This window comes from Passer domesticus, chromosome 15 (genome assembly GCF_036417665.1).
Source record: "Passer domesticus isolate bPasDom1 chromosome 15, bPasDom1.hap1, whole genome shotgun sequence".
Classification (NCBI taxonomy): domain Eukaryota; kingdom Metazoa; phylum Chordata; class Aves; order Passeriformes; family Passeridae; genus Passer; species Passer domesticus.
In genome coordinates, this window is record NC_087488.1 from 14,478,650 (window position 1) to 14,494,245 (window position 15,596).

General features: G+C 57.6%; 1 protein-coding gene and 1 long non-coding RNA gene across 3 annotated transcripts in view; one reads left to right on the forward strand and one right to left on the reverse strand.

The window, feature by feature from the left end:
- Positions 1 to 11,571: 11,571 nt before the first annotated feature.
- On the reverse strand, positions 11,572 to 14,723 carry LOC135281772 (uncharacterized). The gene is made up of 2 exons (XR_010348286.1): positions 13,704 to 14,723; positions 11,572 to 13,563 (listed from the first exon to the last, which is right to left on the reverse strand). It is a non-coding gene; the product is annotated as an uncharacterized LOC135281772 (long non-coding RNA).
- Positions 14,724 to 15,001: 278 nt separating this feature from the next.
- Positions 15,002 to 15,596, forward strand: part of RAI1 (retinoic acid induced 1) — a 74,923-nt gene continuing 74,328 nt past the window's right edge. For both annotated transcript variants that reach the window (XM_064390940.1, XM_064390939.1), the window contains exon 1: positions 15,002 to 15,244. The gene's annotated coding sequence lies outside the window, so the exon portion shown is untranslated. The remainder of the gene's footprint in view (positions 15,245 to 15,596) is intronic.

Sequence of the window (15,596 nt, forward strand, 5' to 3'; positions counted from 1 at the left end):
GGACCTAAGAGTGCAGTGGGTGCAGGAAAGGGCTTTGGGGCTGCAGCAGCTGTCAAGGTGCATCTTGGGGTTCCATGATCAGCCCTAAACCTGTCCCTGCTGAGTTCTGGTGCAGGGAAGCTGCCTGCAATCCATCACCTCTCGTGGAGAGGAAAATAGGCTTGGGGGCATGCAGTATGGGTCCAGGGCACGCTCTCTCTGCTTGGCTAAAATGACACTAATTAAGCCCCTTGCAGTGTGTAAAAGCTATTCCTACAGGGCAGACAATTAACCTTGAAACTTGGCTTTTAGTGCTTGGAGGGGAGCGAATTTTTCATCCTGTTATTTCCCCGTGCTATTAAGCTAATCCTGGAGACCGTGAGGGAGAAGCCGTGTGACAGTCTGCAGCTCCCAGCCTTGCCAGGAGCACAGTGTGTGGCCAGCAGCCTCCTGCTCCGTCCCTCCATCCCTCTCTTATTTTCTCCCATGGTCTCCAGCAGGATCATCAGCGCTGGGGAACGCCAGGAGCCAGGGATGTGACCATAGCACATGGCAAGGCTGTGGCATTACATGGTTATTATGGTCAGGAGTAAATCCAGCCTCCTGTGAGTGTGCTAGACACAGAGCCAGCCCAGCCTTGACTTTTCAGGGAGTTCCCTGGGAGGGACAGCGTGTCCCCAGCTCTCCAAGGCTGTGGCTGCTGGCTTGGCATTTCCTTGGCCCAAGCTTTGTGTGAGAAGTTTTGCTTTCCTGGAGGAGAAAGGGAAGGATGAGAGAGGTGGAGAAAGTGGGAAGATTTCATCTGTGAAGGTCAAACCCTGCTGTGGGGCTGGGGATGTCCCTGGGGTGCCCTGTGTCCTCCCCAGAGTTCACAGTTCCTCTCCCCCAAGCTCCCCTCTCGTCCCCCAAACACACACAGTCACAGTGCTGAGCCTGGGGACACTGGGGACAGGAGCTGGTGGCTTGGTCTGATCCTGCCCTCAGCAGAAAGGAGGGAAAAGGGAGGATGGAAAACCCACAGAACCCCCTCCACGGGCTGCCACACAAGCACCAGCACACACAACATATTTAAGCACTAAAAAAGTAATGGGATATTTGTTACTACAAGCTGCAAAAAGGAACTGAAATGTTAAAAAATCCCTCAGGAAGAGAGCACTGGGAGGGCCCTGCAAGGTGAATAGTGGTGGGAACTGGGGGGTCTGTGGGTCCCCCCACTCCAGGAGTAAGGATGGAACATCCTTACTGCCAAGAAGCAAGGGAAGGTGTGGAAGATGCACTGCTCCTGGCAGCAACGGTGCCACGAGTGCATAAACCAGCCCTTGGGTGCCCAGAAAACATGGGAGAGGCATCCTTCAGAAAGGTTTTCCCTGTTTTCAGCAACCCCTTTCCCACTGGTGGGACCTGCAGACCCTCACACCAAGCTGAGCATTGGCTGCTCCGAGCCTCACCCCAAAAGAGCAGCAAACCTCCCACCTGAGCACTCCCCTGAGAGCTTTTTCCAGCTCTAATTGGCCTTTCCATGGCAGCAGGGGAGGCTGCAGCACCCCTCGAGGAGCAATTTTCCATGTGGGAGCTGTTTTTCTGCAATGGCCTGGTTTTAAACTGCTTTCCTGTTTTTTTCTTGAGGGGGTGGTGCATTATGGAGGCTGGATAAAGCGACGGAAGGGAGAGCTGTGCCATAAAAGCCAGGCTGCTGCTAAAGCTGGTGAAAAAAATGATGCTGCAAAGTGCCTTTGCAGTTGTTTAGTCATGTGTTAGCCTGGCTGAGGGGTGATTTGTGTGGCCAAGCACCAGCTGCAGAACATCAAGTAGGGCAAAATGCCCTGAGTGTGTGCAGAGACCAGAGGAAGGATCAGGAAAGGAGCATGAGAGAGTACTGAGAGATTTTTTTTTTTTTCTAGGTGATGTTTTTGGCTTGTGTCTCATTCTCCCTTTTACAAAATAACCCTCATCTTCTCCAGGGCTCCCATGGAGGTAAATCCAGCTCCTGCTGCCTCACAGCTCTTCCCTCCCCAAGAGCCCTGCCCATGGAAGTCACTTTTCCTGCTGCCCTGTTGTTTCTCACATTAGCTTTAATAAAAAAAAAAAGAATAGGTGCCCGGGGTAGCAGATGGGACTGGTTTCTCCTGCCTGCTGTAAATCACAGAGGAGGTTTCACCTTCCTGGGATGAAGCTCTGGGAGCACTGGTCCTGCTGGAATCAGCCACAGGAACGACAGCACAGCTGGCTGCCAGTGCCACCACTGCAGGAGCAGAAGAGAAACCAACCTCCTCACCTCTCCTGCAGAAGTGGCCAGGTCCTAATGGGATTTCTAAATCACCACTGAGCTTTGGAGTGTCCTTCTGCTGGCATAAATCAGCCTGGCTGGAATGGCCAGAGCTGTGCTGATTTACACCAGGGAGCTGTGGGGGGAGAGGCTGGAGGGTTCATCTGAGTGTCCCTGTCCTCTGAGCAGTGGCAGGAGGCCACAAATCATCTGGGGGCCATGGAAATAACTCAGCAGCCTGAGACTGGGTGTGGGGGTGAGGTATGTGAGCCCAAAGGGGTTTCAAGGTGGATGTGGGAATGAATTTTAAAATTAGAATAGAATAGAATAGAATAGAATAGAATAGAATAGAATAGAATAGAATAGAATAGAATAGAATAGAAGTGTTTCAGCTGAAAAGGACCTACAATGATCCTCTGGTCCCACTGCCTGACCACTTCAGGGCTGACCAAAAGCTAAAGCATGTTATTAAAGGCATTTTCCAAATGCTTCTTGGGCAGGCTTGGGACATTGAAGGAAGGAAGCCTGTTCCAGGGTTTGACCGTTCCCTCCAGAAAGAAAGAATTTCAAATATCCAGTCTAACACCCCCTACAACACAACTTTGCACCGTTCACAAGTTGGACTTGATGATCTTGGAGGACTTTTCCAACCTTAATGATTCTGTGTTTCATTCCCACACATCCCATCGCTTGATCCCAGGGAGAAGAGCAGCACTTGCAGACCTCCCAGGCCCGCTGGAGGCTGGGTTTCTGCAGGATTTCGGGGTGTTTTAGCACATATCTCGTTAATGTAGCAGGAGAAGGAGCCCTCTGGGCTGGGCAGGCTCAGCCCGGGGCTGTTCATGGGGCGCGTGGTTTCGAGCGGCTGCTTGCTCCAGAGCTGCAAGGGATAAATGTGGAGTGGAACGTGTGCCAGCCCACCCAGCCCACCCAGCTGTGATAAACCCGGCGTGAACGCTGGGCTGGGACAAAGCAGCAGCACCGAGGGGCTCACACGTGAGCTGGGATTTATCAGGATTCACAGCTCCGGGCGGCGGGGCTGGGTGGGATTTGTGTGCTGCCAGGAGCCACCACATCCTTGGCTGAGCATAATCTGTATCTGCCCCCAGCCCGGGGAAAAAAAGCTGGATGGGATTTGTGTGCTGCCAGGAGCCACCGAGTCCTTGGCTGAGCGTCAGGTGTACCTGTCCCCAGCCCCAGGGAAAAAAACTGGATGGAATCTGTGTGCTGCCAGAAGCCACCAAGTCCTTGGCTGATCATCGGCTGTACCTGCCCCCAACTGGGGAAAAAAATCTGGATGGAATCTGTGTGCTGCCAGGAGCCACCGAGTCCTTGGCTGAGCATCAGGTGTACCTGTCCCCAGCCCCGGGGGAAAAAAAGCACCTGCAGCCTTGCAGGTGGCATGTGCCCCTGTTGAGGTGCACGTAAATTACAGCCTGCTGGGTCCCACTGAAAACAAGGCTGAGTTAGATTAGATATAAGGGAGATATTTTTTACAGTGAGGGTGGTAGAGTGAACTGCAATAGAACACTGGCACAGGTTGCCCAGAGAATCTGTAGATGCCCCATCCATGGAAATATCCATGCTCAGGTTGGATGGGGCCCAGAGCAACTTTATCTATTTAGAGATGTCTCTGCTTATTGCAGGGACAGGACTGCATGACCTTTTAAAGGTCCTTTCCAACCTAAACCAGCCTGGAATTCTATTTTATAAAGTCCGTGCAGGATTGTACTGCCTGCACGTGCTGGGGTGGGCAGGGGCTGGGGAGATCCCCACCTCACACACAGCATTTGGTGCCCTGATGGTGCAGGACGGGCTGTGGGACCAGCTCAGTGTGGGAGCGAGGGTTCCTGCTCTGCACTGGGATAGCTTGGCAAACTGGGTGCAATTCCCAAGGTTAAAATTTGTCATCGTGCCAAGGACAATGCCCGGGAGGGAGCAGGGGCTGCCCTGTGTCATGCTGCCTGTCTCTTTGATCTCCCACGCTGGTTTGAACTGCTGCCTTCCCCCAAAACACCCAGGATGGTCATTTGACCTATTTTTATTTTACTTTCCTGCCATCCTGCGCTGCAGAAAACCCAGAGCAGCCTTTCCCTGAAGTGTCAGCACTTTATCCAGCACAAGTCCCAACGTGCTTCCCTAATCACAGACACACTGACATGCACACAAGCAGGATTCAGCTCCCAGGACTCATTTCTATCCCTGTGCTTCTTGATAGCACTGCAAATCCTCACGGTGGGTTCTGGGGTCATGGCAATACCTGCAGCAGAAATACCTCCTTGCCTTAAGCAGCACGTTTTTATCCCAAGACAGTGTTTGTTTAGTGGATTGTGAGTCTAATTCAGCATATGGTACCAACAGCTGCCAGCCCCGAGCCTTATCTCCCTCCTAGCAGGCGGCCCTGACCTGATGTGACCCCGTGCAGGGCACCCAGGGCTGGGGGGTGAGGGTGTCCCCTGGCACAACCCTCAGTGTGCTGGGCACCAGGCAGCTCTTGGCCAGGTGGGGAGTCCTGGGAGCCAGTCCTGTACCCTCCCCAAGGGTGCTGAAGCCCCCTGTGAAGATGCTGAAGCCCCCTCTGAAGATGCTGAAACCCCTCTGAAGATGCTGGATCCCCCCCGAGGATGCCGAAGCCCCCTCTGAGGACGCTGCTGCCCAGACTGCGCTGCCCGGGCGCTGCCAGGGGCTGCCCCAAAGCCGGGCAGAGGCTGCCACTTAGTGTTGGAAGGGAGCACGGCTGCTGCAGGGAGCTGGCAGAGCGCTGCACTTGGGGACAGGCCACTCCTGTGCTCCTTGGAAGGTCCCCAGGCTCCTGCTCAGCCCCCGGGCTGCCTGAGCATCCCTGGGTGAGGGTGGTCCCATCTAACCACGGCTCTGCTGATAATTGCTGATGGGGCTGATGGGGCTCGTGCTCATGCAGACCCTGTTTGTCCCCTTGGGGTGCTGGCAGAGGTCACCCCCCAGCCCTGCATCCCCAGACAGCTGAGCTGGTCCTCACCCCTGCCCAGGCACTGCCCAAATCAGCCCCATCACGATGCCCAACACAAATCACAGAATGGTTTGGGTTGGAAGGGACCTTCAAGTCCACCCAGTTTCACCCCCCTTCTGCTACCCCAGGTCACTCCAAACCCTGTCCAGCCTGGCCTTGGAAGCTTCCAGGGATGGGGCAGTCACAGTTTCTGCTCACCTTGTGCTCTAAGGTTTCCCTGGAGCCTTCTGCTCCAGCTGCTCTCCTGGATGAGTTACTATTTAAGCAATATTACTTAGACACCTTTTTCCTAGAGAATGTGGCACCAAGGCCCCCAGGGGAGGTAGGATCCTGCTGCTGTCCTTGGCAAGCTCTCCTCTGCCTCAGTTTCCCTTGACTTTACAGTGGTTCAATGAGAAACAAGCCCTTCAACGATCCCCTGGGGTGTCCTGAGTACCTGAGCCCCTTGGCCATCTGGGGAAACTGAGGCAGGGCACAGCCAAGGAGGGCTGGGTGGTCCTGAGCAGCTCCCCCCACCCCGACCCTTCTGGCTGCTGTCATCGCCTGCTCCTTCCCCTCATTCCAGCCTGACTCCCCGGAGACGGCGGCGGCGGAGCGTCCTTCCCGGTGATGTTCTATTAGCTTAATAGCATTTTTCCACTCCATTTGAGAGGGGAATTTACAATGATCTGCGATTAGGACTGCCTCAGGAATGTCTCTGATTAGCACCATCCGCTCCCTGGCCACTTGGGCTCACCCTCCCCACCCCGGGTCCAAGGGCTGCGGGTGCCAACTGACCCCTGGCCACTCATCACCCCACAGAGCCACAGCTTCTCTGGGCACCCTGTGCCAGAGCCTCACACCCTCACAGGGCAGAATTCCTTCCCAATAGCCCATCCATGCCCTCTGTCAGTGGGAGGCCATTCCCCCTTGTCCTGTCACCCCAGGCCCTTGTCCAAAGTCCCTCTCCAGCTCCCCTTGAGCCCCTTCAGCCCCCTGCTTTAGGAGGGGGCTCTGAAGTCTCCCTGGAGGCTTCTCTTCTCCAGGCTGGACACCCCTCAGCTCTCTCACCCTGTCTCCAGAGCAGAGATGCTCCAGCCCTTGGCCTCCTCTGGACTTGCTCCAGCAGCTCCACATCCTTCTGCTGTTGGAGACCTCAGAGCAGGAGGCAGCTCTGCAGGTGGGGGTCCCACCTGAACACAGCAGAGGGGGTGAATCCCCTCCCTTGACCTGCTGGCCACACTGCTGCTCCTCAGAACACAGATGGCACCCAGGAACAGACCCTGCCATCCCTCTCATGGCACGGCCAGGGGGGCAAGCAGCCCCTCGCTGCCCCTCACCCATCCCTGGCAGCCGCTGCCCTCCGGAGCACCGGGGGCTGCTGAGCCCCGGCCCCTCCTCACCCTGAGCTGCCACTGCTCTTCCCTCCCCTCTGCCACAGCCGGTGCTGGGATCACTTACCAATTAGTGTGGCCTGCTCATTAAAGCTCATTATCTGCCAGTGTGAACTTGGATGGGATTGTGAGGCTTGGCGGGGGATCAAAATCTTCCCTTTTTTCCCGATTGCATCCCGCTCGGCCCCCACGCTCCGGGAGCAGCCCCGCGGCTGCACCAGAAGGTTGGGGGATACAGTGCTGCCTTTTGGAGGGGAAAATAAAGTGCCCAACAAATTAAGTCGAGTCCTCCACACAGCAGAGAGCGGGTGCTGCTCCACACGGATGCTGTGATGGAGCGGGATGATGCCTGGGTCGCTGTTTTCCATGGATTTCCAGGAATCTGGGGATGCACGGGGGGGCGGGGGGGATGGCAGGACTTTTTGTCCATTGTGGGATAATGAGCTCAGCCCGGCTCCAGGATACAGAGCTGGCAGTGATGGGAAATATCAGCTGCCAACCGCAGAAATTAGGTTTCTTCTCCATTGCTGGGAGGGGCTGGTCACAGAGGTGTCTTGGCTATTTCCCAGTTTGAAGTGCAAGGATAGAGAGGAAAACACAAGGCTCTGACAAAACCAGTCTTGCCCCACTGCCTCGGTGGGTGTTTTGAGTTAAACAGAAAACACAACAGATTTTATGGCTTGGATGTTATCACCCCCACTCATGGAAGAGATCTCACTTCCTGGCTGTGATCTGAGCTGGAGGGCAGAACCCTGCAACCCCATCCTGCCCCTTTGCACCCCGAGCTGTCTGTGTGGGACTGGCTCTGCTGCCACCACACGCCCCAGCTCTGGGACACTGCCTGGGGGGTGACATGGACACAGATCCTTGGGCAGGGGTGGGAATGTTGCTTTGCAGCCACAGGGGCTGGTCCTGGGCATCCTGCAGCTACAAGGCAAACAAGCCAAAGTCTTTCTGTGCTGGGAAAATCAATCCCAAATGCAGCCTGGTTTCATAAGAACCAGGAGCATGGGAGTGGGAGCTGTGTCTTTCCAGTGCCTCCTTCCCCTCTTTCCCAAAGCTGTCCTTCCCCAGGGACACACCAGGTCTGGCTTTCATTAGCGAATGAGCCTGTTTTGGTGAATGGCTCTTGTCAATATTGATTAAATTCCATCTTCCCATGTGCAGACAAATCCTCTCTCAGTCCCTTCAGCGCAACCATCCTAAAATAACTCAGTAACAAGGCACGGTTTAACCCTTCCCTTCTCCAAAAAAAAACAAACCCTAAGGTGAAATCACCCACTGGGCTGCTCCTTTGTTCATCTCCCGCATGGAGCCACCCAGTAACAAGACAAAAATCCACCAGCCAGTGGAAAGCAGCTGGTCTAAGTTCAAGCCAAAGAGCCTCAGCTTGTGTGAGCCAGGGCTTTAGCACAGGCCAAGCTGGGAAGGCTGCGCCTACATCATTAACAAAATCCCCAGCAAATGCTCCCCGTGGCATCCAACCAGCTCTCCAGGGCTGCAAATTGTGCCCAGGAGCGTATTCTTCCTCAGCTCCTCCTTGCCAGGGTGCCTTTCACTGCAGACATCCCTCTGCCTGCATCCCACGCTGCCCTGGATTAACCGCCTCTTTTATTGCTGCCAATTACTGGCAGCAAAGCTGCCTCGGGGATGGAGGATGTGAGATGGGTTACACCTTCCCGGCCTTAATGACGTGAGGATTTGCAGGCTGGAGCAGCAACCTCGGCTCCCCACGGAGCAGGGGATCAGCACACAGACCCCCACAGCGCTTCCCTGCATGTCCTCTGCACCCCACTTCTGCAAGCTGCAGAGATTATTGTGGGGACAGCTGGATCCCCGAGCTCTGGCATGGATCAGGGGACGGGAAATGCGTGGATCAGGGGATGGGAATGCGTGGATCAGGGGATGGGAATGCGTGGATCAGGGGATGGGAATGCCATGCCCATCCCTGGTGACCCGGAGCCCCCCGCGTGGGTGGGAGCGGAGGCAGCGCCGGGCTGCAGGCAGCAGACCACACTCGACTGCTGCTGAATGCTCTGAGGCTTCACACTGCGAGAAGAATGAGCAGATAATAGGATTTTCCATCTCTTCAAAGGGCACTCGAGCCAGGCCCCGGCGCTGTGCGGAGCCCTGGGAAGAGCCGCCGGGAAGATCCCACACCTCGCAGCCGGCGCCGCAGCCCCGGGGATGCTCCCAGCTGCAAAACAGCCACCAGCGTGCAAACGGGGACTGGGAATCGGGATCCTGGGAGGGCAGCATGCTGGGAGGACCACAGTGATACCCAGCAAGGCGAGGCAAGAGGGGTGAAATGCTGGTGGTGCCACATCGGGAGTCAGGGGAAGGTTCATCTGTCCCAGCGTGGTGGGTTTTTAATGGAACTGTAGAATGCTTTGGGTTAGAGAGGACCCTAAATCTCATCTCATTCCACCCCCTGCCATGGCAGGGACACCTTCACTATCCCAGCTTGCTCCCAGCCTCATCCAACCTGGCTTTGAACACTTCCAGGGATGTGGCATCCACAGCTTCTCTGTGCATCCGTGCCAGTGCCTCGCCACCCTCACAGGGAAGGATTCCTTGTTACTATCCAATCTAAACCTCCTCTCTTCCAGCTTAAAGCCAGGAGCAGCTGCTGAGCTGCGGAAGCGAGCGGGGAAGCAGACACTGAGCTCTCCACCCGGTGCCTGCAGCAGCCAAGGGCACGGCACACTCACACCTCTCTGGGCACACACTGGCACAGCCTGGGGCACAGCCGCTGCCCCCGGCCAGCCCTCGGCCCCTGGGTCCCCTCCTGCTGCACAGGGGCAGCCGAGGGACCATCTGGAGCCTCATTTGAAGAGCTCCCACGTCCCCGCGTCCCCGCTCCATTTCTCCTCGGATGGCTTATCAGCAGTGACTTTCCCGACAGCAATCGATAGAAAACATTTTATCACCTTCCCAGGCGGCAGGATCCGTGGAGTGGGTCTGATTTCTGTTTCTATGGTGACATCTTCCGGGCTTGTGAAAGATTTTGCCTTTCTTGGTTGTTGTTGGGTGGTGGAGACAGGGGGGTGGGGTGGAGGGGGGCTGGTGCTATATTTTTTTGTTGTTGTAGGTTTTGCTTTTTTTATTATTTTTTTTTTTAATACCATTTTCAGCACACCAAGGAAGCTGCCAGCCAGCCAAACACGATGCTCGCAGCGTACCCACAGCAATGCTGCTCGCTGGGAGGGGCCCCAGGGCAGCTTTCATCCCCAAAATGCCTCTGAAAGCTATTGAAGCTCGAACTGGGGCCGTTTTCTTCCTTCCCTTATCCCAGTTCCCCTTCCCACCCCTCCGGGCTTCTCCTGCCAGGCCTGGAAAAAGCCACTCGGCCACACAGCAGGGATGGCCTCAAGCACAAGTGACTGCTCGGGGCGTTTTGTAGTGCAGCTGATTTTGCTCCTCAGCTCTGCTCCCTCCTCCTTCCCCTTCCTTTTTATCTCCCTCCACCTGCTTTGGTGGAGGAGGAGGGGGTTTGTCACCCTGCTCTGCCAGCTGTGGTGGCCCTGGGACCCGATCAAAGGGACAAGGAGGGACATGGCAGGGTGGGTGGGGGGGGATAATTTCCTAGCTCTGGGACATCTCCTGCATGCAAATGGCTCAGTGCTTCTGCTGGGTTATCAGCACCTGAGGATCTCACCGACTGCCTAATTAATGTCTGCAGTTCCCTCTCCTCAGAGCTCCCTGTACCCCATGAACCACATTGCTCCTGACACCTGGGCCTGCCAAAACAGTCCATGTGCTCCTGCTGGGGGCTGGAGGGATGGATGGAGGGATGGATGGATGGAGGGATGGATGGAGGGATGGATGGATGGATGGAGGGGTGGATGGATGGTGGATGGATGGATGATGGATGGAGGGATGGATGGATGGAGGGATGGATGGATGGATGGATGGATGGATGGATGGATGGATGGATGGATGATGGATGGATGGATGGATGGATGGATGGATGATGGATGGAGGGATGGATGGATGGAGGGATGGATGGATGGATGGATGGATGGATGGATGGATGGATGATGGATGGATGGATGGATGGATGGATGGATGATGGATGGATGATGGATGGATGGATGGATGGATGGATGGATGGATGGATGGATGGTGGACAGATGGATGGGTGGAGGATGGATGGAGGATGGATGGATGGATGATGGATGGATGATGGATGGATGGCTGGATATACAGGAGAGGGACTTTGGACAAGGGCATAGAGTGACAGGACAAGGGGGAATCGCTTCCTACTGTTAGAGGGCAGGGTTAGATGGGATATTGGGAAGGAATTTTTCCCTGTGATGGTGGTTGCCAGAGCAGCTGTGGCTGCCCCATCCCTGGAAGTGTTCAAGGCCAGGTTGGACAGGGCTTGGAGCAAGCTGGGATAGTGGAAGGTTCCCTGCTCACGGCAGGGGGGTGGAACTGGATTGGTTTTAAGGTGCCCTCCAACCCAAACCATTCTGGGATTCAATGGTTCCATGGATGGATAGAGAGAGGGAGGGAGAAAGGGAAGGAGGGAGGGAGTTGCCCTGTGCTGATGCATTTAGCAAAGCAGCCACCACCTCTGCTGCCCTTGTGGACTGGGAGCCCAAAGGGAAGCCCCCTCCTCCACTCCTGTGTCCCCAGCAGTGCTGAACCCTTGTCCTTACTGCCAGGGGAGCAGCTGCACATCCTGGTGTGACACCAGCCGTGCCACCTGGCCGGGGACGTGCTGCAAGAGCAAGTGCAAGGGCAGGCACTGGTACAGAGCAGCTGGGAGGGCTGAGGTGCTGCTGACAGCATCAGTCCAGGTTGCCAGAGGGGGGTTTGGAAGGCACTGCCAGCTTGGCTCTCCCCACACCTTTCCCGTAATGATCAAGGCACACTGCTCTATTTAATTAATGTTTCTCAGTGGCACAGCATTCAGCTGCTAAAATAAGTAAATAAAATAAAGCAGAGGTTTCTTCTGGTTTTTTGTTTGCCTTTTTTTTTTTTTTAATAAGGGGAAACTCCAAAGCTCATAAAGTTGGAACCGTGTCCTGGCATTAAGTGACAGCAGGGGATCACTCCTTGCATCGGGCACAGACCCAAAGCACTTAAAAGCAAGGGCAGGAATGGGTAATGCAGGGCTGCCATCCCCTTACCCAGCCAAGAGAAACGCAGTGTCCGTGACACAGATCAGCACCCCTTCATATTTCATCTCAACGCAATGCCCTTATCTTTGACCCAAAATAAAAATTATTCCTTGCTCAGCGATCTCAAAATACAAAATTATCTACGCGTGCACTAATGCCACGTATCAATCAACTTCAAATGCAAATCCCCACAGCGTTTAGCCCTAATTTTACCATAAAAGGATGGGTCCACGCCAAGCACCTCGCTCAACGTTATTGGAGGGAACGGCAGCTTCCATCAGCAAATCTTCTCCTGGTCATTGACAAATACTTGGATCCTCAGCTTTTCCTAATGGAAACAATCTGGCCAGTTCCTGAGAAAGGGTGAAGCATGGAAGGAGAGCAGCACAATCTCTTATCTCCCCCTTTTCCCAGCCTCTCTCCTAAAAACCTCTTCAGTTCTGGTGCAGGGATGGGTGCTGGGGGAAGGAGAGCAGAGCCAGGTGGGAGCAGCCAGAAAAACCTCTCTGCTGTCTCTGCAAGGATCAGCATCCTCAGCCACGCTGGGGAGAGCCTGCACCCCATCCCTGCTGACAGCAACGCTGCTCCAAGGGAAGCCAGGATGTGCAGTGGGTAATTAGGGATTTGCAAGGCTGGGCACACTCTGCAAGCCTTTTTCTTCCTTTTTACAGCAGTGAGGGAGCGTTGGTGGGGAAAGGCGCTGTGCAAGCGACAGGAAAACACCAGGGAACACTTGAAGGAATGTCAAAGTGCAGATCAAACCCAGCCTGTATTAAATGTCTTTCCAGGTTGCTGCAAGGCTGGTGGGGTGCGGGTGGAGCAGGCAGACAGCAGAGCTACTGCAGGGCCACTACAAACACCAGCAGGAGCTCTGGAAAGGCTGAAAATCCCCGGGCATGTGCCATGCTCTGGCTGCAAGGAGCAGCAGAGCCCTCTCAAGGGGTTTGTTCCACTGGGGCTGGTGGAATATCAGTGACCCCCTCCACCAACCACAGCGTTTCACCAATTCCCACCCTGAACCCACTCAAGTCTGCGACCAGTCCCGGCAGTGCTGGGAGCGTGGCACGCAACGGGTCCATCCAAATTTCCGCCCCACATCCTCGAGGAACAATGGCCCGTGTGTCCCCGGGAGGCCCCTCCTGCCACACGCGGCCTCCGAACACTCTCCCTCTTGTTCGCCTTGGCCGGGAAGCGGCGGAGCAGCAGGTATTTCCTGCCCCCGGCTGCCATCCCCGCCCGGCCGGCCCCACGGGGGACGTGCTGCTCCATCTCTCGCCCCTGGCATCCCCGAGGGACCTGCCACCCCTCGGGGACAAACAGGCACCGCAGCGGTCGCTGTCCCCCGGCGGGCAGGTGGCCCCGCTCCAAAGGGACACCAGCAGCTCCGCGCACTCCCCCGCTGTGCACATCCTGCTGGAAAAGATTTCCCTTCTGCTGTTCCAAGTGCCTGCTAAAATGAGGCTCGAAAAACGTGCAAAACGCTGGTTTTGCCTCGTTTCCTTTGTGTGTTTCAGTGTGTTCTGCAAACAGGGCACTTCCTCAGAGCTCCGCTTTGGCTCTCACGTTCGGGAATAAGAGAGAGGCTTTTATTTTAATAGGAAAACAGGATTATAAATTAGCAGTCAAGCTGTGAGAGCACAGAGTCTTCCTCTTAAAATATCTGCACACGTCGCCTCGGCCAAAGCTGGGTGTCAGCACTGGGGACACGAGAACGGAGGGGTCCCGGGTGTCACCCCTCTCGGAGCACTGCAGGTGCTGGTGGCACATCCAAAACGCTCATGAATAACCAGCTGCCACCACCCTGCAGCGAGGGCTTACACCGGATACCTGATGGAGAGGAAAATCCCAGGCAAACATCAGGCAGCGCTGCTGGCTGCAGCCAATTTTCCTCACTTAATATGTTTCCTGCACTCATCCCCCTCCCTGACCTCGGCTCCTCCTTGGAGCACGTTCAGCCCCAGACGCACCGCTGAGCACAGCCAAGGCCAGCGGGACCGCTGCCATTTCGTCCCTCCCCTCTGCTCCCTGCTCAGGGCTCCTGTCACACTGCTGCAGACCCCAGCTTGCCCCTGAAGGTGCCCAGAGCACGGTAAGTGGGCAGTGATGAACAAACACCCCGTGGGGTGATGGTGCTCTGTGCACCCGTGGAATGCTCGGAGAGCAGGGGGTGGAAAGGCTACATCCATCCTTTTTGAAAGATGCGTGTCCCAGACTCGGATCCAGATGAGGAGCTGAATCCAGCTCTGAAGGCAAGTCCAGATGTGGATCCAAATTCAGCTCCAAATGCAAATCCAGATGTGGATCAGAATCCAGTTCCAAATCCTGATCTAAATCCAGACACAGACCCAAGTGCAGACCCACACGTGGTGCAGTCTTGATCCAATTGTGGATTCAAGCCCAGAGACAGCTCCAGCTCCAAACCCAGACCCAGGCTCTGGTGCGTGTCTGTAGGGACCTCATCCTGCCCAGTGCCCGGTGGGATGCCCTGCACCCAGCACCGGTGTCACCAGCACCTGGCTGGTGCCACCCGGGGGCTTCCCTGCACCCAGCACCGGTGCCACTCTCCCGGGAACGGCCCCCGATGCCCAGTGCCCGCACCCATCAGGGTGCCCGGTACCCAACCCCACTTCCACCCTCCACTGCCCGGTCCCCGGTGCCCAGCTCAGGAGCTGCCACGCGGTTCCTGCTGCTGGCGCCCAGCACCCGCTGCCCGCTGCTCGGTGCGCCGTGCCCCGGCTCCCAGCGTGCCATGCCCAGTGCCTGCCCTTGTGCCCGGTGCTTGTTGTGCTGTGTCCCGATTCCCGCTGTGCCGTGCCCAGCGCCCGCCCCGCTGCCCTCGGTTCCCGGTACCGTGCCCCGGTTCCCGGTATGCCGTGCCCAGCGCCCGCCCCATTGCTCCCTATGCCCGTGTGCCATGCCCCAGTGCCCGGTGCCGTGCCCCGGTTCCCGATATGCCGTGCCCAGCGCCCGCCCCGCTGCCCCCGGTTCCCGGTACCGTGCCCCGGTATGCCCGGTGCCGTGCCCAGCGCCCGCCCCGTTGCCCCCGGTGCCCCGTGTGCTGTGCCCCGGTTCCCGGTGCCGTGCCCCGGTTCCCGGTATGCCGTGCCCCCGTTCCCGATATGCCGTGCCCAGCGCCCGCCCCGCTGCCCCCGGTGCTCCGTGTGCCGTGCCCCGGTATGCCCGGTGCCGTGCCCAGCGCCCGCCCCGCTGCGCGCAGCGCCCGCCGCCGCCGCCGCCCCGCCGCCGTTCCCGGTGCCACCGGCGGCGCTGCCGGCAGGTGTCGCCGCGGTCGCGGGCAGGCGGCGGGCGCGCGTGCACTTCCGACGGCGCTCGGTCATGCCCCCGCCGTCCCTCCCCTCGCTCCCGGCGCCGCGCGGGGCTCCCGCCCGCTGACACCGCCGAGGCGGCTCGCACGGCGCGGGAGAGCGGCGCGGCCGCCCGGGCATGGCCGCCGGGGCCGCCCCCGCCCAGCGCCGCCGCTGAGAGGCAGCGGGGCTCGGCCCGCCAGGTAAGGAGGGCTCCGGACGCGGCTCCGGGGGAACCGGGCGGGCCGCCGAGCCCGGGGAGGGCCCGGGGAGGGCGGCGGGTGAGAGGGGCCGGCGGAGGGAGCGAGGGGAGCGGAGGGGCCGGGCGAGCGGGGCGCTGCCGGAGGCGGGGGGGGCCCTGCCCGCCGCTCCGTTACCCCCCCCGGGGCTTCGCGTCGCAGCTGCGGCTGCAGCCGCGGCTCCCGCCGGGCCCGCTGCTCTCCTGCTGCCGCTGGAGCGGCGGGGGCACCGCGAACCCGCCGCCACATCCCCTTCTCTTCCCCTTCCCTTCCCTTCCCTTCCCTTCCCTTCCCTTCCCTTCCCTTCCCTTCCCTT